This window comes from Mobula birostris, chromosome 12 (assembly GCF_030028105.1).
Source record: "Mobula birostris isolate sMobBir1 chromosome 12, sMobBir1.hap1, whole genome shotgun sequence".
Lineage (NCBI taxonomy): Eukaryota > Metazoa > Chordata > Chondrichthyes > Myliobatiformes > Myliobatidae > Mobula > Mobula birostris.
In genome coordinates, this window is record NC_092381.1 from 50,619,820 (window position 1) to 50,643,426 (window position 23,607).

The 23,607-nt window shown below is 39.5% G+C and overlaps 1 protein-coding gene and 1 long non-coding RNA gene across 3 annotated transcripts in view; one reads left to right on the forward strand and one right to left on the reverse strand.

Moving 5' to 3' along the window:
• Positions 1–23,607, reverse strand: part of foxd2 (forkhead box D2) — a 42,258-nt gene that overhangs the window by 13,146 nt on the left and 5,505 nt on the right. The window lies entirely within an intron of this gene.
• On the forward strand, positions 14,639–23,318 carry LOC140206324 (uncharacterized). 2 transcript variants are annotated; one of them, XR_011888115.1, is made up of 4 exons: positions 14,639–14,806; positions 14,962–15,096; positions 21,546–21,729; positions 23,170–23,318. It is a non-coding gene; the product is annotated as an uncharacterized lncRNA (long non-coding RNA). The 2 variants fall into 2 exon arrangements; XR_011888114.1 differs by lacking the exons at positions 21,546–21,729; positions 23,170–23,318 and adding exons at positions 16,546–16,678; positions 17,291–20,067.

Below are 23,607 nucleotides of genomic sequence, written 5' to 3' on the forward strand. Positions count from 1 at the left end.
TTTAAAATCCTATTTATTAATATTACAACCATTTTGAGTCATAATGATCAGTATCCAATAATTTTACACACTTGACCTCTATAAATGGCTAAACATTTGATGCTTTATTTGTCATTGGACGAAAGATGAAAAACAAACAACTGAAAGAAATTTTGATTTAAACTCAGAAAGACATTTCGAGCATAGAACATAGAACAGTACAGCACTGGACAGGCTTTTTGATTCATACTATTGTGACAATACTGAAGCCAATTTATAATACTTATCATACTCCTGTAGATCATCCATATTCATGTGTCTATCTAAAAGCCTCCTAAACTCTAGCAAACTGTGGGATTCTACTATTAGCCCTTGTAACCTGCCACTCTCTGTGTAAGCAAATTGCCCTTCACGACACCTTTAAACCCCACCCACCAACTTAAAATTAAACAAACCTTTTGACAGACTGGGAGGGGGTTGGGGGGACCCAGAGCAAAATTATGTCCTCTGGTGTTTGACAGTTCTACCCTGGGGAAAAGATTCTGACTCACTACCACTTATAATTTTAAAAGCCGATATCAGGTTTCACCTTAGCCGCTGACACTCTAGGGAGAACATGTATTTATTTTGATTTGTTTTTTATTTCGGGATGCAGCATGGAATAGACCTTTCCAGACTTTCGAGCCTTGCCAACCAGCAACCCCCGACTTAATCTTAGCCTAATCACAGGACAATTTAACCTACTAACCGGTACGCCATTGGTTTGTGGGAGGAACCGGTGTACTGGGAAAAAAACCATGCATTCCGTGGGGAGGAGGTGCAGAGGACATCAGAATTGAACTCCGAACTCTGATGCCCCAAGCTGTAATAGCGTCGCGCTAACTGCTCAGCTACTGTGGTGCCCAGTATACATATTATCCTTTATTATAGCTCACACCCTCTAGTCTAGACAGCATCCTGGTAAACCTCATCTGCACTCTCTCAGCAATCTCCATAACTTTCCTATTATGGGACAACCAGAACTACACACAATACTCCAAGTGTGGTCTGACTGAAGTTTTATATGCCATGACTTCCTTTTATATAAACCACATTAAAGTTATTGATCTGACATTGCCATGTCAATTAACATAACTGAAGTTATGCATTTGAAATGCAAGATAGACATTGAAGCACTCGAAATGGTGCAGAAAAATCCCACTTCTCACAGTGGGGAAAAATATGTCTAAGAGGCTTTTATCAGGTTTTTGCAAAGGAATATTAGAATTAAGAAGAATGGAATTGCCCGTAACTTTGTGCGGTGGATTACTAATTAGTTGAAAGATGGGAGATACCAGGAGAACAATAAATTCATTTATATAGTTACAGGAACCTTGATTAATCTCATCAATTGGCATTGAAGAAAACTCTCTAATTGCTGGAACATATCTTTCATAAAGGAAAATGCTTATTTTCATTGGAGGTTAATTATCCAGTCACACGACATCATTGCAGGAGTTCCTTAGGGCAACATGCTTGGCCCAGTCATCTTCAGCTAGTACATCAATGACCTTCCGTCCGTCCTATGGTCATAAGGTAGTTATACAATAATGGTTCCAGAATGTTCAACTTAATTCACAGCTGCTTGTAAAAAAAAGCAATCCTTGCATTTATGACAAAGATCTTGATAGCAAATAGGCAATAGCTGATATGTAGCAAGGTAACATTAAGCAAAGTCTACCTCCAATAAGAGAAAATCTAACTATGCACATTTGACAATTCCATGCCATTACTATTACAAGTTCCCTCACCAACTTGAGGGATACATTGACCATGAAGTCAACTACATCAACACATATATTTTGGGGCTGCATAAATTATGTGGTACCCTATTACATATCACTCATTTTCTGACATTCTAAAGTATTTCTGTCATATTTAAGGCACAGAACTGGAGTGTAATGGAATGTTTTCCAACTGCTTGAATGAGCGTGACTCCAGCAATATCCAAGAACCATCTTATCATCCATGACAAAGCAGGTCAACTGAATTGGCAACCCCACCACCACCCAAAGTAGTCAATCAATCCTCCATTGGCTCACCTTGCATGAAATGTGCATCATCTAAAAATTTTACTGTAGTTACACAACAAGAAGCTCCATCAACCCCTCCCAGAGCTGTAACTTTTACCACCAGGAAGAACAGGAGAGTAAACACATGGACTTCCAGAACTACGGTTTCCCCTCCCCCTTTTCACCAGAAGAACTGCAGATGATCAAGAAGACAGCCTGTTGGGTGAGCCACCTTTTTGAACAGCAGAGGTTCAATGTACTTGGGCAGGGCATTGTAGGACTTTGACCCAGCAATGTTAAAAGGGTGGCAATTTAGTTTCAAAGGCCACATCCAGAGCATATGAATTTAGAGGAAGGCAGTAAGTTGTTGGCAGCTGAGTTTGCACCTTACATATTTGTGTACTCAAGAGAGCAGAAGTGGAGGACTATTATTTGGTCTGTTATAGGGCTAGAGGAGGAAAGGGAAATAAAAAGATTTAAAAACAATAAGAATAGGGACTATACTTATGTTCTCTAAATGCTGAGATATAATGTGGAGACCTTCAGAAAACAGTACTGAATCCTTAATGTTTCATATGTATATATTATTGACAAATAAAAATAATAGAGAATTGAATATCCATATTGCATTGTGAGGAAGAAAGAGCTTAAAAGAAGCAAGCAGCGGCAGAAGGCACATTTTGCACGCCACAGCCACAGTTCCTGAAGAGACCTAGGTTGCGCATAATTAGGCACTTGGCAAGATCCAACAAAAAGAAGTTAGATTTAAGTGAAGTGGTCATTATGTGAGTGGGGAGTTGAGGCTTTGGTGAGATGAGGTGTAGACTGTAGGTGGATTTCATGTTTGTTATTTATTCTCTCTTTCTTATTGCACATTTAAAGCAGAGGGGTTGCCAGGCAGAGTAGTGAAATGCTCCTCTTGCAGGATGTGGGAAGGCAAAGAAAACTCCAGTATCCTTGATGGATACTCTTGCAAGAAGTGCATTCAGCTGCAGCTTCTAATGGACTACGTTAAGCAGTTGAAGCTGGAATTGGATGGACTCCAGATCATTTGAAAGGCTAAAGAGCTGATAGGCAGGACATACAGGGATGTAGCTACACCCAAGGTGCAGTGCATAGGTAACTGAGTGGCCACCAGGAGGGGGAAAGGGCATAGGCAGCCAGTGTAGAGTATCCATGTGGCTTTGTATAAGACTTTGAATACTATTGGGAGGAATGACCTAGCAGAGGAGAGCCACAGCATTTAGGTCTCTGGCACTGAGTCTGGCTCTGTGGCTCTGAAAGGAAGGGGGAGAAGAGGCGAGCTGTAGTGACAGAGGATTCAATGGTTAGGGGAACAGGGAAGAGGTTCTCTGGATGAGAATGGGATTCTCAGATGGTGTGTTGCCTCCCAGGTGACAATGTCAAGAATATCTTGGATCGAGTCCATAGCAACCTTAAGAGGAAAGATGAGCGGCCAGAAGTTGTGGTCCACGTCGGTACCAATGATATAGGTAGGAAGCGTGATGAGGTTCTGCAAAGTGAATTCATGGAGTTAGGTGCTAAGTTAAAGAAAAGGACTTCCAGGGTTATAAACTCAGGATTGCTACCCATGCCATGTGTTAATGAGGCCAGAAATAGGAAGATTATATGGTTTAACACATAGCTAAGGAGATGCAGCAGGAGGGAGGGCTTAAGAATTTGGGATCTTTATGCTCTCTTCTAGGAAAGGTGGGATCTGTACAGAAGTGATAGTTTGCACCTGAGCTGGATGAGGTCTAATATCCTAGCAGGATTAGTCCCACCTTACTCAACCTTTCAATTTCTGAATTTGTATGTAGGCTTTCTCCACAGCCACTCCACTCTCTGTTCTGAAGCCTTGGTTCCCATTCCCCTGCAACTCTAGTTTAAATCCCCCCACCCTCCCCCCGTACAGTCTATAATATAACAGTCCATGGGATTTAGAGGAGCAAATTGCAGAGTGATCCCAGACTGTTGCAAGAAAGTAAGATTGTCACAGTGGGTGATTTTAACTTTCCACATGTTGACTGGCACCCCCATACTGTAAAAGGGCTGGATAGGAAAAAGTCTGTCAAGTATGTTCATGGAAGTTTCCTTAATCAGTATATAGAATTTCCAACTAGAGAGAGTGTGAACTAGATCTCTTATTTTGAAATGAGACAGGGTAGGTGACAGAAGATTGTGTGATGAACTTTGCATCTAGTGATCATAATGCCATTAGTTTCAAGGTAATTATGGAAAAAGGATAGGACTGGTCCTAGAGTTAAGATTCTAAACTGGAGAAAGGCCAATTTTGATGGTATCAAAAAAGATCTGGTAAGTGTGGATTGTGGCAGGGTGTACTTGGTAAGTGGGAAGCCTTCAAAAGTGAAATTTTGAGAGTACAGAGTTTGTATGTTCCTGTCAGAATAAAAGGCAAGTATAACAGGTTTAGGGAACCTTGGCTTTCAAGAGATTTTGAGGCCCTAGTTAGGAAAAAGAAGGTGCATTGCAAGTACAGGCAGGCAGGAACAAATGAAGTACTTGAGGAGTGTAAGAATTGCAAGAGAACAGTTACGAAGGAAATCAGGAGGTTTAAAAGAAGACTTGAGATTTCCCTAGCAGACATGGTGAATGAGAATCCTAAGGGCTTCTGCAGTAGAGCTACTAGGACTTGATGTTTCAATCCCTATGGTAAGTTGGCACTCTCAATGTTGGCAGTGGGTTTGGAGTGGTGACAAGGAGGGAGGGTCAGTACATCATCGGGGTCATCAGGTGGGCACCCTCCTTCTTTGACATTTCGTTGATAAGCCCACGACGTCTCCAGAGGGCTCAACGGTGCTACCTGGTGTCCCAGATACACCCCCCTCAGTTCCATACCCTCCTGTCTTCATCTTGCAGCCCAGTTGTTGTCTTTCCTTTTAATCCAAATCCAACTGCTGCTTTCTTCTGCTGCATTTGACAAGGACTTGATTGCTTGTTGGAGGGAGTGACCCCTCACCCCTATCTTCTTCAATAGACTGGTCGTAGATGTAGCAATGAATCCCCTGCATCCCACTTCTACAGGGAAAACCCTGGTCTTCCAGCCATTCTGGGCAGCTTCAGTTGCCAGTTCAGAGTACAGATATATTAAGTACAAAAAGATAACAAGGGACAAAATTGGAGGATAAGAGTGGTCATCTATGCATGGAGCTGAAAGAGATGGAGGAAATCTTAAATCATATCTAACCAAACTTACAGTGTTTTTGAGGAAGTTATCAGTAAAGATGATAGGGTTGTGATCATAAAGAATGCTTTTGGCATATTGAGCTTCATAGATCAATGTATTGAGTACAGGAGATGTTATGTTGAAATTGTTGCTGAGGCCTAATTTGGAGCATTGTATGCAGTTTTGGTTACCCACCCACAGAAAAGATGCAAGTAAGATAGAAAGAGTACAGAGAAAATTTACAAGGATATTGCTGGGACTTAAGGACCTAAGTTATATGGCAAGGTTACACAGGTTAGGACTTTATTCTCTAGAATGTGGAAGATCGAGGTAAGATTTTATAGATCGTGCGCATACAAAATTATGAGAGGTTTAGATGGAGTAAATGCAAACAGGTTTTTTCCACTGAGGTTAGGTGAGGCTACAATTGGATTTAGGGTGAAAAATGAAAAGTTTAAGGGAAACATGACTCATAACTCAGTGGTAAGAGTGTAGAATAAATTTTCAGCGCAAGTGGTAGATGTTGGTTCAATTTCAACACAAGAGAAATTTGGATAGGTACATGGATGGGAGGGGTAATGGAGGGTTATGATCTGGGGTCAATGAGACTAGACAGCTTAATAGTTTAGCAGACTAGATGGGCTGAAGGGCCTGTTTCTGTACTGTCATGTTCTAAGTCTCTACATTACTAAGTTAGAAATATGATTAGTTGTTTGGATGGAAACAGAAAATTGTTCAGGGACAGATACAGACCAAATATGTGTCCCAAAATGTAGCAGATGAATTTCAACATGGAAGTCTGTGATGTTCATCACTTTGGATGTAAGAGAAATAAATAAGATTAAGAAAATGAGAACATAACTTTCTATTAACACAAATTGTCAAAAACTTGTACACAGCTACAAAATTTAAAACTGGAGAACTGATGTTTTAGTTGTTTAAAGGTCTTTGTTAAACTTTATCTAGTTTTTTAACATTTAGTTTTGAGCATGAAACATAAAAGATATACTGCCCTTGGAAGACTGTAAGTTGGAATGATTCCGCAGTGTAGAGGGTAGGGAAGACAAATTTCGTCTTGCTGATGAATCCTTTCAAGCACCCACAAACTTAATTTTATAGTCATTTTATCAAGGGGTGAAATCAGGGAATACTTCATTCATGTGAAGTTATTGATTTTGAAGTTCTTAATGAAAATAGAGCAAGTGTTCAGTGATTAGTCAAACAAAAGAAAAAATTCACAGTTTTTTTTAAAATAAGTAATGTTCGTAATCAAGGCGCACAGCCTGCTCAAAAGCTGAAGATCAACAAAGCCAAAGATGCTGGAAACCTGAATTGGAAACAGAAAATGTTGGAAACACTCAACAAGTCAGGTTGCACCTTTGGAAAGAGAAAGAGAATTAATGTCTGAGATCCAGACCCTTTCATCAAAGCCTGAAACATCTGCTCCCACGGATGATGCCTGCACTACTGAGTGTTTCCAGCAGTTTCTGTTTCTGTTTCACGTTCAAAACTGTTAGAGAGAAGATAAGTCAAAGTCAATTAGCATATTTTGTTAAGTCAGTATTGGTTACTTAGAAAGCAGTAATACTGTGATTTCGTTATTGCTGCTTTACACTCTGGATTTCCTATTATACTTCTGGAGTCTATAAGCAAGATCTATGAGACCTTGCAAGTAGTTAAGTCATTTCAAAGAAGGAAGTATTGGATGAATCCTTTCTGGCAAAAAAACAAATAGAATAAAACTCAAATGCTCCATAAGTGCCTCAGATGACTTTGCATACGCATTTGAGTCTTATAACATTTTTCAATAAGCGACTCTTTAAATTAATCTCTGCCCCAGATTAAAATGTGTTGCTGAGACAGCAGAATGCTCCACATCTCTCCATACCAAGCTCCTCCTGTGATATAGTGTTACTCCATTTAGCCAAATATTCTATGCACCCTGTAGCTGCTAATCTTGTAATTACAAAGTATTTCTGATGTTTGAAATTTGAAATCTGATGACAGAAATACTCAGCACTCAGGCAGCATTTGTGAAGAGAGAAACAGTTAATGATCCACTGAAACTTTCATTAAAATATAGGGCAATTGCTTCCTCGCTCTGCAAAAGAATTCTGTATTATTATTATCACTAATTTGTAAAAGATAATATCATCTTGAAAGCAATATTATGTTCCTTTGAGTACAATGCAGTTAGAGAAGGACATTAAAAGGAAGTTTTCAATATCAACCTAATAGAATTTTACAATTTTTTATTATTCAAAGCAGTGGGTTTTGCTTTTCATTCAGAGGCACAGAATGAACAAATTCCAGACAAATTCAACAATTTGCTACAGACATTTCACTAAATGGCAATTTACAAATGATATAGGCTGGTCATACAATCAAATACAAGACATGCCACAGATGGTAGAAACTCAGAGCAACAAAATCTATGGAAATAAATGAACAGATGACGTTTCTGGGCAAGACCCTTCATCAGAACTGGAAAAGAAGGGGGACATATGCCAGGACAAGAAGGTGGGGGAAGAGGAGGAGGACAAGCTAGAAGGTGATAGGGGAAGCCAGATGGGTGGGGGTGGGGGTTGAAGCAAGGTCTGGAGAAGAAAGAATCTGACAGGAGAGGAGAGTGCATCATGGGAGAAAGGGAGGTGATAGGCAGATGTGCTTGGGAAGATAAAACGTCTGAAGGTATGTAGAAGCAAACTGGATTCTCTCCAATTTGCTTTCCAGCGCATCAGATCAACAGCAGATGCCATCTCATTGGCTCTTCATTCAACCCTGGAACATCTGGACAGCAAAGCTGCATACATCAGGGTGCTCTTTATCGACTATAGCTCAGCATTCAATCCCATCATCCCCTCGAAACTAATCAGTAAGCTTCAAGACCTCATTGCTTCCTTCGGCAATTGGGTCCTTGATTTCCTCACTTTAAGACCCAGTCAGTTTGGATTGGCAACAATATCTCCTCCACAATCTCCATCAGCACCGGTGCACCACAGGCTGCGTGCTTAGACCCTGTTCTACTCACTTTATACTTACAACTGTGTGGCTAAGCACAGCTCCAATGCCATATTCAAGTTGCATGATGACAACACTGTTGCGGACAGAATCAAATGTAGTGATGAATCAGCATATAAGGAGCTGATTATTGACTTCATGGGAAGGAAACCAGTCCATGAGCCAGTCCTCATCAGAGGATCAAAAACGGACAGGTTCAGCAACTTTAAAGTCCTTGGTGTTATCATTTCAGAGGACCTCTGCTGGGCCCAGCACAAAAGTACAATTATGAAGAAACCATGGCAGCACTTCTACTTCCTTGGAATTTTTGTGAAGATATCTAAAACTTTGACAAACCTCTATAGATGCGTTGTGGAGAGTATATTGACAGCCTGGTATGGAAACTCAAATGTCCTTGAATAGAAAACCCTACAAAAAGTCAAGGATACAGCCCAGTCCATCACAGGTAAAGCCCTCCCCATCACTGAGCATATCTACATAAATTGTTGTTGCAGGAAAGCAGCATCCATCATCAGGGACCCCCAGCACCCAGGCCATGCTCTCTTCTTGGTGCTGCCTTCAAGAAGAAGGTTCAGAAACAGAATCAGGTTTATTTTCATCAGCATATGTTGTGAATTTTGTTAACTTAGCAGCAGCAAATCAATGCAATACATGATAATGAAGAAAGAAAAAAATAAGTAAGTAATTCATTTGCAGTAAGTATATATATGTATATTAAATAGTTAGAGTAGAAATGGTGCAAAACGGGAATCATATACAAAAGAAAACATGTGGTAGTGTTATGAGTCCAATGTCTAATTAGGAATGGTATGGCAGAGGGTAAGAAGCTGTTCCTGAATCGCTGAGTGTGTGCTTTCATGAGCCACAGGATTCACAGTACCAGGTTCAGGAACAGTTATTACCCCTCAACCATCAGCCTCTTGGACCAAATGGAATAACCTCACTCAACCTCACTTGCACCATCACTGAAATGTTCCCGAAAACCATGGACTCACTTTCAATGGCTCTTCATCTCATGTTCTCAAAATGTATTGCTTATTTGTTTAGTATTATTCTTTGTTTATTTTTGTACTTGCACAGTTTGTTGTCTTTGGTACACTGGCTGAATGCCCAGCTGGTGTGCTTTTTCAATGATTCTATTATAGTTATTACTCTATTGTGGACTTATTGAGTATGACCGCAAGAAAATGAATCTCAGGGTTGTATATGGCGACATGTATGTAATTTTATAATAAATTTACTTTGAATTTTGAAATCACCTGGACCAGATAGACTGCACCCCATGATTCTGAAAGAGGTAGCTGAAGAGATTGTGGAGGAATTAGTAATGATCTTTCAAGAACCGCTAGATTCTGGAATTTCTCCAGAGGACTGGAAAATTGCATATGTCACTCCACTTTTGAAGAAGGAAGGGAGACAGAAGAAAGAAAATTATAGGCCAGTTAGCCTGACCTCGGTGGTTGGGAAGATGTTGGAGTCCATTATTAAGGATGAGATTTCAGAGTACTTGGAGGCACATAATAAAATAGGCCCAAGTCAGCATGGGAAAAATCAGGAAAAATCTTGCCTGACGAATCTGTAGGAATTCTTTGAGGAAATAACAGGCAAGATAGACAAAGGAGAGTTGATGGATGTTGTTTAGTTGGTTTTTCAGAAGGCCTTTTTGACAAGGTACCACACACGAGGCTGCATAACAAGAGCTCATAGTATTACAGGAATGATACAAGGATGGATAGAAAATTGGCTGATTGGTAGGAGGCAAAGTGTGCGAATGAAGGGGGACTTTATGTTTAGCTTCCAGTGACTAGTGGTGTTCCACCGTGACTGGTGTTAGGACCACCTCTTTTCACATTCTATGTCACTGATTTGGATGGCAGAGTTGATGGGTTTGTGGCCAAGTTTGCAGACAGTACAAAGATAGGTGGACAGACAGGTATTGCTGAGATGTTAGGGTCTACTACTGTATCCAGGGCTCAGTTTGTGGCCTGCTTTACACTGATGAGATCCAACGTAGAATGGAGGACCACTTTGTCGAGCACCTCAGCAGTATCTACAAAAAGCAGAATTTCCCAATGGCAAACTATTTTAATTCCAATCCCCATTCTTATTCCGGCTTGTCAGCTCATGACATCCTCCTCTGTCATGATGAGACCACTCTCAGTCTGGAGAGGCAGCACCTCATATTTCATCCACGAAGCCACCAACCTGAAGGCATGAATATCAATTTCTCCAACATATGGTAATTTTTTTCCCTTCTCCCTTCCCTATTCTTCATTTCCCCACTCTGGCCTCTTACCTCTTCTCCTCAGCTGCCTATCACCTCCCCCTTGTTGTCCCTGCAGCTTCCCTTTCTCCCATGATCCACTCTCCTCTCCTATCATTTTCCTTCATCTCCAGCCCTTTGCTTTTTCTATTTATCACCTCCCAGCTTCTTATTTCATCTCCCCTTCCCTCCCCCAACCTTCTTATTCCAGCTTCTTCCCCTTTCCTTTCCAGTCCTGATGAAGGGTCTCAGCCCGAGACATCAACTGCTTTTTCATTTCCGTAGAGGCTACCTGACCTGCTGAGTTCCCGCCAGCATTTTATACGTGTTACCCTAGTTACAGTATACAGTCATATAGACTGGTTTTAAATTGCAGTCAATATTGAAAAGGCTGATCTTAGCTTGGCTTGTAGTTGGATAATATAATTGTATTTGGTGACTGTCTGTTGGACACTGTTTTGCCCTGAATTTTTGATAACCTATGATCCCCATGAAAATATTGGCTAATGTAGAAAAGGTGAAAGAAAAGGTGACAGACGTTAACTACAACAGCATCCCACCACTCCCAATCTTCTCTACTTCTAGCCCTTCCTTAACATGGGAGAACTTTCTGTCTGTCAAAACATGCAAGTAATAACTGAACATGAATGATATCAGTCAAAAGCTGGAGAACAATTGTTAGATTATCAGCAATGAGTCAAAGTGAAAGTGAGGAGAAAATTAACAGAAAAGTTTTAGGTCCACATATTAGTCATTATTTTTGCACAGTACCTATACTAATAATCAAATTGGACTCTAGTATTAGGAAAATTGCTTTTGATTGAAGCATCAACAATATTTTAGGGTTAGTGATTGATTTTTGTATTTTATCACCATGTATTCCAGTTTCAATAACCTTTCTAACCTGGGATTTTGCCTCTGTAATTTTTTAAGTACTTCAAAGGCACAAAGGAGAGTGTTTTATATTTACTAGATTGAATGTTTTATTTGACTGATTGGTCTTTGGTGTATAATTATACTCTTCTCCAATCTGAAATCCTGCAGATTTCACACATTTCAAATATAATGTGGAGACTCATGTGCTATTAGGCTAATAATGCACAGCAGCTCTGTCTAGCATGTGTTGTCCCAATTCAGGTTTTCAATTACTTCACCCTGTTATTAACTACAAAATAAAAGAACGTGCACTTGAATGGTTCCTATAGGTCCTTAAATCTGCCGAATTTCAAGAGGTTGTATCATCGTTGGAGCAAACTAAATACGAATTGTGCAGCCTGGATTCTCTCACATTATACTCTTTAAATGTTCTTGGACAAAAGAAAGCTTAAGCCTTCTCATCAAGTGCCATACAATACACCTTGCCAATCATTGCGGGATAAGCAGATCTTTAGAGTTTCATTTTATTCTAAGTTCAAACATAGACTTGTAGAAGAACAACATTTCGCTGTCATTACTTGCACGTGGAATATGATCTAGCAACAAAGAAATAGATTTTCGACTTTAATTCCTGGGTTTCTATTGATTAGTTTGGGACACTGTTTAAAATTAAACAGAGCTTAAGCAGGATAGGTTGCCCCTTATTTTATTTGTAGATTATGTCTATACCTACAAGAAGTTCAGGCCACCTCAGCTATAATAAACACATTCTAAAAAGTAATATTAAGTATCAAATCAGGACAATTTTTTTTTCAGAAGCCTGAAGTAGTGACTTAATTCCTATTTTCAATTGCCTTAGGTGACAATTACTGTTCTTTTTCATTAATTAGTGTAAAGACAATATCAAAATGTGAACATTTTGTTTCAATGTTTCATTTTACTTTGAGCAGAATGTACCTAATATATGTGTGTGGAATGGTGGGCCATTAACTATTTAATAATGTTAATGTCAAATCTTCTTCTGTGCAAGTGGGAGAGAGTTACATTCTATAAAAAGCACCAGCTAGGTCCTATGCACACTATAGGATTCTTTGCAATAGACAGGATATTGTGGCCTGATTCCCGTTTAATAGAAATTCCTGGTTGGTAGAAATTCCAACCTTTTTGAAGTATGGGTGATTATATGAATTCATTATCCATTTGCTTCTCACCCAACTTTCCCATTCACTTAATATAGAGAGAAAATTTGGAGGGTATTTGATTAGCTATCTTTCAAATTTCATCGATTTTTCATCCCACCAAAGTCAGCACTACGACAGTGTTGCTTTTTAATTGTTTGGAGACCATCCTACAGGGTATTCCAACACATCAGCCAATCTGGAAGCAAAAAGCTAGTGATAGCAAATTAACATCCTGATGAAGTTCATTGGATTCAGACACCTAATGGCCTCAAGGAGAGCCTGAGTGGAGTGACAAAAAAGTTAAAAGGATCTTACCTATCCTGAATTTCTGCAGTTCTCCTGTTCAGTTTTTGTCTCCTTCTTTTTCTAAAGTTTTTTTTTTGTTTTCAGAGCTGATAATGACATTGTTTTTTACTGCTTACAGTGGATTCTGAGGAGTAAGATGAGCTATCCACAGGTGGGGCAGAAGCAGCCTGATGGAATGGAGGCTGGGTAGCTTTGAAAGTATGGATCCTTTCTGCCGAGCATCTGTGTACTTCTGACAATGAGACTGCCGGCCCCATTGCCATGCTGAGTACGCATTCACCATTTATGTCATGGGCCAGGAATTTCCAGGAATCGGTAGCAAGGTTACAATTTTGAAAGGAGGGTTTGGGATGAAAGGAGGGTTCGAAATGTGACATCTTTCTGGGACTTTGAGGCATCTGTTCCAGGTAGGCCTTTCTCTGAAGCGTACGAGCGGTATCAATGTCATCAGGTAGATTATGATCTTAGTACCAAATTTGAGTTATTGTTCTCAGAAACTGCTTTTTGCCAGACAGCCAAAGGCTGTGCTAGTGCACTGAAGGTATGGAGTCAGAGTTACATAGTGGGGAGAGGCTGAGAGAAGATCTTTGTTTTGCAAGTTTGGTATTCCCATAAGTATCAGTGAATGAGTTCATGTGACTGTAGCCCCACGTTTGAGCACATACTTAATGAAGCTTCATCAGCACAGAACAACTCATGTCCTGAGGTTGCAGACACCTTGAATCTGAGCGGAGCTATATATATTGGAATAGTTTCTCATTTGTCTTGTCAATTAGCTCCACCCCAGCAGGAAGTTTATTGGAGATTAGTTGAAATATTGTGGCATGGAAAAATTAGTCCAGGGACAATAACTCAGCCTTGCCTGTTTACAATGTCAGGGGTTCCCAACCTGGAGGTCACGAACCCCAAGCTTGGTCCATGGCATAAGAATGGTTGGCCAGCCAGTGGTGTAGTGGCATCAGTGCCACACTTCAAGGCGAGCGGTCCTGGGTTCAAATCCTGCCAGCTCCTTGCACACTTTCCATCCGTGCTTGGTTGAGCATCGATCTAGCAGCATAGCCTTGTAAAAACAGATAAAATGCCAAAAAAAGTGGCAAGGGTGTTGGCCGATGTGCCGTAAGGCATGAGGAGGAATATCACATAAGAATGGTTGGGAACCCCATGGTGGTGGGGTGCATTGGTGATGATCATGGTTTGCAGGCCACCATTGTAATTCGAGAAGACCTGGTAACACTCCACCATTACCATCCTGAACTAAAATTCAAGCACCATTTACTTTTATTTACATAGGTTTTTGCCTGAAAAGCTTTGGTGTTTGGATTACACAGCAGCTGATTCCTTTTAAAATGGCAGCGGGAAGTGTTTCTTTTGCTGGAGCTTTAATTCTACACCAGGTCCTCAGGCCACTACCAGCTCTGTAAATTTTGTTTTCCAAAAGTTCAGACTGGCGATGGCTGTTTACATTCTCATTTAAAATTTAACCCTTGAATTTTTTGGATAAATTAAAGCCAACGCGAATGTGTTGTGAATATAATTTTGTCAAAACGAATGCTTCATGAACATTTTGATCTTACTTATTTAGGAGAATGTTGCAATGTTATTTCCCATGAAAGGAAAACAACCCAAAGCCATGATGTAATATTTTTGTTAGGAAGAATTACCTCCAGCAAACGTTTAATTGAATGAAAAGCATTTGACTCATAGCTACACGCTTATTTCCCCCCCCCCCCCCCCCAGTCTAGTACTGAAAAGGGATTTTTATCTTAACATCAAACTGTAGCATAGGCCAAGCGTTCGCCAATGCAGGAGGAAGGTCGCCAATAGAGCGTGGACCCGAAAGATTGCCCTCTACCCTTTGGGAGACCCCACAAACATCGGCCTAACGTTCATATTTTCAGCGAGTTCTCATTCTCGGACCACTAAAGAATGAAACCGCAGAAAGGTAATGAGCGGTTTGTTTTTTTTAAAGTAAGATTGTAAATCGTAGTTGAGTTAAAGAGAACTGGACACCCCCGACCCCGTGGCCATTTTTTTAAAGAAAAGAAAGATTCCGATGGTTTTTCCAGTTGTACAAACAAAAATAAATGTCTCCACCAGGAATTATAAAGAAACAAAACATGGAACGAAAATGTACTCGCACCGCTGGCGCAGAATGACAGGAGAGAAATGAATCATTGAATCACCCCAGGCCGGGCAGCCGTTGTGGATTGAAAGCACAGTTAATGTAGAGAGGTAAGACTGTAAACCTCAATATGGGCAGGTTAAAAACAGGCACAGCCGGTTGGCATCTGGGAGAAAAGGCAAAAGTATTCAACAACATAGCATCAAGAAATGGAATAAAAAATCACAGAGTGTATATGCTTACTAGTCGGAGATGCTTCATAGAGTATTTGAATGATATGAGTTATTAGTTTACTTTGAACTTTTCGCCTGTCGAAGCACCGGGATTCCATTTCACTTAATAAGGAGCGACTTTTTTTTTTACTGGCGGTAATGGCGATTTATGCTCCCCTGGCTTTATATTCAATAACATTCGAAGGCATTTGGTTAGAAATTGTTCTCTTTGTTTTTTCTGGCTCGAAAGAATTCATCGAGCCTCCGTATTGCCCGGATTGGGGGAATTCAACGGTTCAGTTCTTATTTGGTTTTTTTTATATTCTTGCAAAAGCGTTGATTAATACCTTATAATTTTCAGGCAATAAAATATCACAGGAAAAATAAAATGCGGATGTTTTCTTTTTAAGAAATCACTCAGTTGTTTTCTTCACAAGGGAATTAATCTCAACCACTATTTCTCAGGGAAGGGAGTAACGAGCAGAATGATACATGCGTTTTTGAGTGCTACAACTGGTTAGTGATAGATGTTGATAGGAGTTTACGCTAGCTTTGGCAGGCCGTGCTATTGCATTGGCTGTTGTGCGCGCATCTGGAAAAGTTATTAGAATCCAGGCACAGGGGCACAAGTAAAGCGAGGCAGACACCAATCACTCTTCTAAATAAACATTAGTCTTAAAAAGTTTGCACTATTGACCTCAGTCATTGGATTGCGTTTATTTCTGTAAAACCACGTCGTTTTTTCCCCTGCGCAGCTTAAATAGTTTTCTTTGGCAGTGCAACTCAATGTTTCTGAATTTCTGAATTTTCTGAATTTAACCCTTTCTGGTTCTGCTCCCCACTTCACCCCTATCTGCTCCACGTCGGGGTCTGTGCAACAGAAAAAGTTTAATTATATAACCGCAGTCCCTCTGCCCTTCCCAGCTACCCACTCAGTGAATGTTATATTTTAAATACGGCGAAAGTATGTCTATGTGCTGGCCCCTTTAGAAGTGAATGGGGGTGGCAATAAATCAAAATACGGGGTCGGGTCTGCAACAAGCTCGAACGGTGTTCATTTGCCTGAAACGTGTTGTGAATTACAGCCCGGGCCTGTGGAGAGAAAAAAAAACTCATTAAGGGTTTTAGGTTCACGGAGCGGGATGGCAACTACACTCCTCAACGAAAAACACGAGGTGACATTTGGCGTTTGTCAGATGTTGAACCTCGGCCTAATGAGGACGCACGAAGGTGTCTATTCGGGGATTTGAGTATTAGGTACTATCAACTTTTGTAACCTGGGCAAGCATTTCATTTAAGTGATATTGACGCTATTAAAAGTAACCACTCCGGTCTATTCTCCGATAGAATCATTAATATTGGTGAAGAAGTAGACACGGGTCATTTTGAAGTGGTGATGCAATTTCGTAATGTAAGTAGTGGCAACGTTACACGCCGCGCCGTGCGATGATTAAAAATAAGTTTCGCTCGTTACTTTAAGGTAAGGTTTGTTTCATTTTGTCTTGCTTTTAAAAGATAATCTCGTGAACTGAGAACCAAAGACTATTAACTGGGAAAGGGAAGATGCATCGAGTGCTGATAGTTAACCAAAAAATACCTCGAATCATTTCTGTTGCGGTGTCCGATGTTTTTGACAAAGCGACAACTGATCAGCACAATTTTGAATGTAGCATCATTTCCGCAATATATCACAACTAGGCCACGTGTTATTTCTTGCTGTCTGGAATGTGTTCCGCGATGTTTGATTTGCTGCACCCGCTTGCTGTTAAGATGTAGTTCAGGCGAGAAAACCAACTACTATATATGTTGCTATTTCCCGTATTGTATTAAGAATACGTGTATACATCATATTATCTATCTTATTTGCGTACGGGTAATATCAATGCATTGGCCATATAGTCTTCTCAAATGGTTTTGTGAATTTCTGATTAGTGACCACTAAATTCCAAAAATAATTGTTTTATTTTGTTCGAACGCATGATAGTTTAGAAACCTGACAGCTGACGGATAATATGTTCAGATGAAATTAATGCAGAAGGAAGTATGGGGCTTCAGAAAAGTATTCGGAGTTAAATCGCTTCTCCTCTTACAGAAACTTAAACAATATGGTGTGGTCGCTGGAAAGCGAAATCCGTTCGACTCTGCCTCTGCAAAGGATCTACTTTACTGATCGTCTTGGAAACTAACAGCCGCAATGTCAGTTTGATGAAGGGAAGTCCTGGACTTAGATTGTCATTTAAGAGCACACTTCGTTTTTTATCACCAAGACTTATTTTCTTTCAAACATCGGCGAATCAGACAAGAGACAAAAGGCAAAACGCGAAGAATAATAATAAAAAAATCGATATAGTCTTGTTTTCAATGAAACTAAAATTGTAACACTGTATCCGAAGTTTATTGCAAAGCTGATTGGTTAGTCGGTTCGTTTCAGTTAATGGTCTAGCTGACTTAAAACTGTCGAACAGATTGGTAAAGCCCGATAGGGCCGCTTTAATAAGTGAAACGTATCTAATTTATTTGAGAAAGATTTTGTCGTAAGATCACTACAGTTACTCAAAGAGACGGCCGCAGCTGCGATCAGGTTGAATTACCGTAATTGCGAAGGTCACATGTTAAACCCTTTCAGTCATTTAGTTAATATCTATGCCCTTACACTGCACGTTTGCTGACTTTTTTCAAGCATGAACCACACACAGTCAGCCGTTTCCAAGAATGGATTAGAGCTCGTATAGCCTAATCCATTCCTCCGGTTACTGGAACTGATACTAAAACACAACTGTCTGACCTCCTGACACAGATCCCGATTGGGATCTTTTTTTTAATTTCGCAACGGTGAGAAGCTGATAGCTGGAAATGTAGAAATATACCAACGACACGGAGACTTGCCTTCAGAATCACAAAAGACAGCTCTTTTATACAATCGTTCATGAGAAAGCTTGAAAACTGTTATAAACAAGTAGAGGATAGAAAACCAACCGTCCACTCCAGAGACATTTACACATATTAACAGGCACACGATATCTTCAATTATACCTACGGAAATGCGCAAATTCACAAATTTGTAAAAGGCGCGGGGGAACGGATATTTTAGAAGTTAGATCGAAATTTTGGGTTTAAAAAAAGCGCTGGAAACATTCGGCCGCCCGACGGCTATTGGCGAAGGCAAAGTTAAAATACTCAGTTCGTGATATACTCTTTCTAACAGAATGCCATGGGTTATGCTGCCTGAACAGTGGAAGTTATTCCATCGCTATATCACAGATCTGAAGCATTTTTGTCCACAGCCTTGTAGGCACATATATTGACGTTTGCCACATAAATACAAATATGAGCAAACGCACAGATAAGAATAGAGCTACGTTTTTTACGCTGGTATATACCCCGGTAGGTGTTCGAAAGAGTTCCATGGACACGTGGTCTTTATGAACACTCACAATGCGCATTGCATACCATTCTTCCACTTTAACTCAGGACGATTAAATAAGATTGCGTTGCCTAAACAAAGATTTATTTTCAATAAATACAGCAACTAGAAAGGAAAATGCTGGAAAACTTGGATAACGCAAAAAAGAAAATCCTGGGAATATTCAGCAAATCAGACAGCATTTGTGGATAAAGAAACTGGGTTATCCTTTCAATTCTGACCGCAAATATCTCTCTTCTCGGCGGTAACGGGCTGAATTGCTGAACACTTCCAGCATTTTTCATTTTAAATGAAAAATATGATTCGCTAGAAACTTCAATAAGACACGGCGTCCTTTGGGGAAAGTGGGTAAGGTTTCAAACTATCGACAGCTTATTTGTCATCTCAGTGTTGCTGGGGAACTCAATATTAGCTGAAATATTTATTGATGCCCTAGAAATTGGCGTATACTTTTATCAACTAGTTCTTGACGTCTAATAACCGTAATAAAAAAAACAAGGACTATATTCGCCTTATGAATTCCAACAATTGATTTAGACTTTTGGATAAAAAGGGCGGATTTTGAGTTACACGTTGTGCATGTTACTATGTAGTTTGATCGCCTTCCGTTGCACAATCTTTACAAAAGCACGGGTTTGAGAAAATTTGTACTCTGACTCGATGCGTATGTTTGGAAGTCTTTTGGTCCCATTATCCTGGTGGATGTAAGCAAAACAGTGTATTAGAATACCACCATTTGGTGACTTCGAGACATTCGGGAGTGATGTACGACCAAATGGCCAATAAAATATCTTTGACGTGAAATCCTAGTGAACCATTTGGTTTGCGACAGTCAAGTTACACGCAACAAGCTTCCGCCAACAGCTTTGTCGGAATAACTAGATAATCCTTTTAGCGACGTTGATTGAGTGTTACGAATGATTTCCTTGCCCGGCTCCCAAGTAGTGCTTTTCTTACTTCCACGTGGGTAAACCGAAGGTTTGTCATCACATCCAAGAGTTGACATATTTGTCAGTGTAGCAGAAGTGTAGTACTGCACGAGTTTCCATTTTCGGGCGCTTTACAACTATCAGGATAAGAATACATAGAAGACTATTTAAGTAAACAAAAAGTCCATAACTCCAGCAGCACCGAAGAATGTATTTAATTGCCTCAGCATCTTCTGACGTGTTTGTATTAGTATAGGGAGGGATCTTTGGGATTTAATTTTATTAAAAATGCGTAGAAGAGTGAAATGAGAATTGAGAGCTGAATTGCACGAACTGTGTAGCAGGTAACTCAACATCTGTCAGGGAAAAGACAAGGATGGAAAGGGGAATATTCCACGCGAGACTCTTCAGCAGAAGAAATTAACGCGCATATATTTCCAATGGTCGGATATATTAGCGATTAATTATCATATGCATTAACTATCCATGATTGGGCGTTACAAGAAGCACATAAAATTCACGGGGAGGCGTGGGGGTGTGGGAAAATAATATAGAACAGTAAATACAGATCAGTAAGGAAAGAAAGGCAGAGGTAACATTAGCGGCGGACAACCTGGCTCCAGAAGTCGAGCTATTATTTCACTGCGACTATGTCTAAACTTTGGATCCACAGAAAAGGAGACGAAAAGAAGTACAAGATAAAAGCACAGCTCACCTATTTCCCGATTCTCTGGATCACTTTTCCGAAAAGGGTACCATATGCTGCTAAAAAGACATTTTCCATGCAATTAATAATAACGGATTCGACATAAGGCTCGTTAGGCCGGAAGGACCTGTTATCGTGCGGTACCTCTGAAAATTGTATAGGACATCTGAAATGAGGCTATATTTACTAGGCGTTGAAAAGTTTCTGGAAAAAAAACATAATTTCGCCATGTGTGATCCTGGTTGGTCAGATGGAAATGATGAGATTTTAATAGCGCCTTTTGGTAGCTAGTAAAGGATGATCAGAGATATAAATAAAAGTCAGTAAGAAAACATTTCTCCTTAACACTGCAAATGGAGTAGAGAATCACTTTCGGATAATGTGTCATTTAATGTTTATTAAAGTATATATAAAAGTTAAGTTGGTGATGGGGTTGAAGTACACTGTTAAATAAACAATTACTATATTCAAAATAAAAGGTCCTTAAAAATGAGACGTGTAAGAGCTGCCGGTTTGTCTATGTGAACCTATGTAAGCTTACTGTATGTGTAATTGCAGTTGTACACTGTAAGTTTGAATATTCGAGTTTAAACATATTATGTTGTGTTTGCGTGACAACAACCCGGGATATGAGGCTTGCGTAAAATCTCAATCTCCGTTATCATGAGTATTTTTAATCAAAACATTAATAGCTCCTTGAACTTATTCCAGACTTAAATCCAGAAGATGAGAAATTCAAGAATAAAGCCCGTTCGATGATACAATGCAAGTGGGCGAAATTAATTTATGCGAAGGGTTAAAATGAAACCTAAAAAAAAATTGGAATCGTCTTTCTTTTGGAAATAATTTTCTTAATATAATCAGCAAGCATCTCTTTTCTGTGCAGCAGCTGCACCTCAGCAGTCCTAGGATTTCGATGGCAGGATCTCCCCGCCCCCCTCCCCCCCCCGCAGAAGTTGTTTTTACTAAAACTATACATTCAAGTGTTATGTTGCTGTATAAACAGTCTGTTCATATTTACAAAAAGAGTCCGCTAAACTTATTAGGTCCATTTGGCAGAAAATGTAAGAACATTGTTTTTATTCTTACCATGTTTGATGAAATTCAACTTATATCATGCATTTTCTTTTGTTTTAAACACACTTTTTTTCTAAAATACGATAAGCTGCTCTTTCCTCGTTGAGCACATGGGAAAACACACGGAAAGTGCCGTTGCCTTTCCGAAGAAGAGGAAAGGAACGTGGGTCCGTACAATTCTGGTAGTAATGGGCCTGTGCTTACTTTGCAGGTGAAGTCGTTATATTGAACCAAACAAAACCAGGATGAAGGTTTCGCCCAAAGGACTGGTAGGAATTACAGTCGGAAGAATCTCTTTGTGGGTTGAAAGGTTAAGTCAATCTCAGATCTCAGAATGATCAGCAGGGTTCTAAATACTGTATCCCAAAAACAGGGAGGCATAAATGTCGCATCTGGTAAGCTGCTGCCTGCTCCAGCGACCTGCATTCAATCTTGACTGACCTACGCTGCTCTGTGTGTGAAGTTTGCACTTTCTCCCCGTGACTGCGTGGGTTTCCCCTGGGTGCTCCGGCAAAAAAAAAGACCCGAGGGATGGCTATTACAAGTTTCGCTTAGTGTGTGTTGTAGAATCTGGAGGAAATTCATGGGAATGTGAGAAAAATAAAAGCGGATTAATGATCTTGCTGATCAGCGCAGACACTATAGGTCGAATGGCCTACTTCCGTCCTGTATGCTTCCATTTCAAAATAGACCCGGAGCTGAACACAAGTTAGAAACTTAGAACTTATTTATCTTCAACAATATATGGTCAATTATCTTGTAATATTCTTTACATTTTAGGAAAAGTATATTTAATTATATTTTTCGTCAAACACCATCACAGATAATAAATAATTTGGTGTACAACTTGTCTTCTATCGAACTGGTTTTCATTCCGATTATTAAACCAATCGAGGCCATTGGCTCTTGAGCTAAGGCAAACAAAAAATTATTTTCCCGTTTTGTTTTTTATTTAATGCGATTATCAAACGTTGCCCTTTTTGGTATCATTTAAAGATAATTGGATTGCATTCTCCTGCTCAAATTTTGTAATCCAGGTGAATAAGGAGAAAATATAGGTATCAATACTCTGCGACCTTCTGATGTTATTTGACACATCTTCAACAAGACCAAATCATTCATTTGTCATTTCGAAATTAATGATCTTCTACAAAAAATGATATACAAAACTTCAATCGCGTGCAAGGTTTTTGAAACTATAGGCCGCACACCTCATGCATGCTTTATAAACTAAAGCATCGGTTTTGTCCAACTCAAACCTAAAATGACAACAACTGTTGGGGTAATCATTGAATGCATTTAAAAACACAAATAAATCTGTTTAATCAGTTGGTAATAGAATAAATGTGCCGGAAGAAAGTATGTTACGAGAATAGCCCTGTTGTGTGAACCTTTAACACATTTCTAAGCAATGCTCATTCGAAATGGTTAGAAAACTCAGGAAGATATCTGACAATTTGTCTGAGCAAGTTGAAAACATATTAAAAACAACGCCAAGTTGAAATCTGCTTTAAATGATTTGTCACACTACCAGTTTATTTCAAAAAAATTAAAATATTAGGAGGTTGAATGCAATTACGTGAATTGGAATTGTGAACCCATTGAATATTAGCATATTTGTGAGATGAACAATCCGTTGCTGAAATAAATACTTAGTTGTTATTAAGAGTAATCTTAATAGAAAGTCACTAATCTGATTTGTAAACATAAGGAATTTAATAATTTGTTTTGAGAATGTGGCGTCTCGGTTTTATGAAAAAAAAGATAAACTCATTTTATTTGCATGAAAGTTTAATAACTCACATGCTGACATCTGTTTCATATTCCCATTACAGGTTATACATGGAAAGAATCGTCAGAGACAACATGACAATTATCTCTGTCATGGTATCACAAATGAAATATTCATCCAAAGAAAATTTCTGAAAAATGAAGCAGGCCGTACTAATGAACATTCAGACTGCAATATTTATGACTCTCAAATAAAAGAACAAACAACATATAAACGATTGAACATTTCCTATCTGACTGACCCTCTGCTCCTTTTTCATAAGAGTAACTTTCTCCTAGAAATATTTTCTCTGTTCATTTTTACCAACCCACACATTTGCTGACAATCATAGAGAGAATCCAATGGCGTATAACCCACCATGTAAGGCGTTTACGCATCACAAGCTCCAACCCCACAACAATCGGAGTACTTGGATCACTCTTCGCTATCTGAGCAGGAACCGAACCCATGACATTTGAAATCTCTTTCAAATTCACGTAGA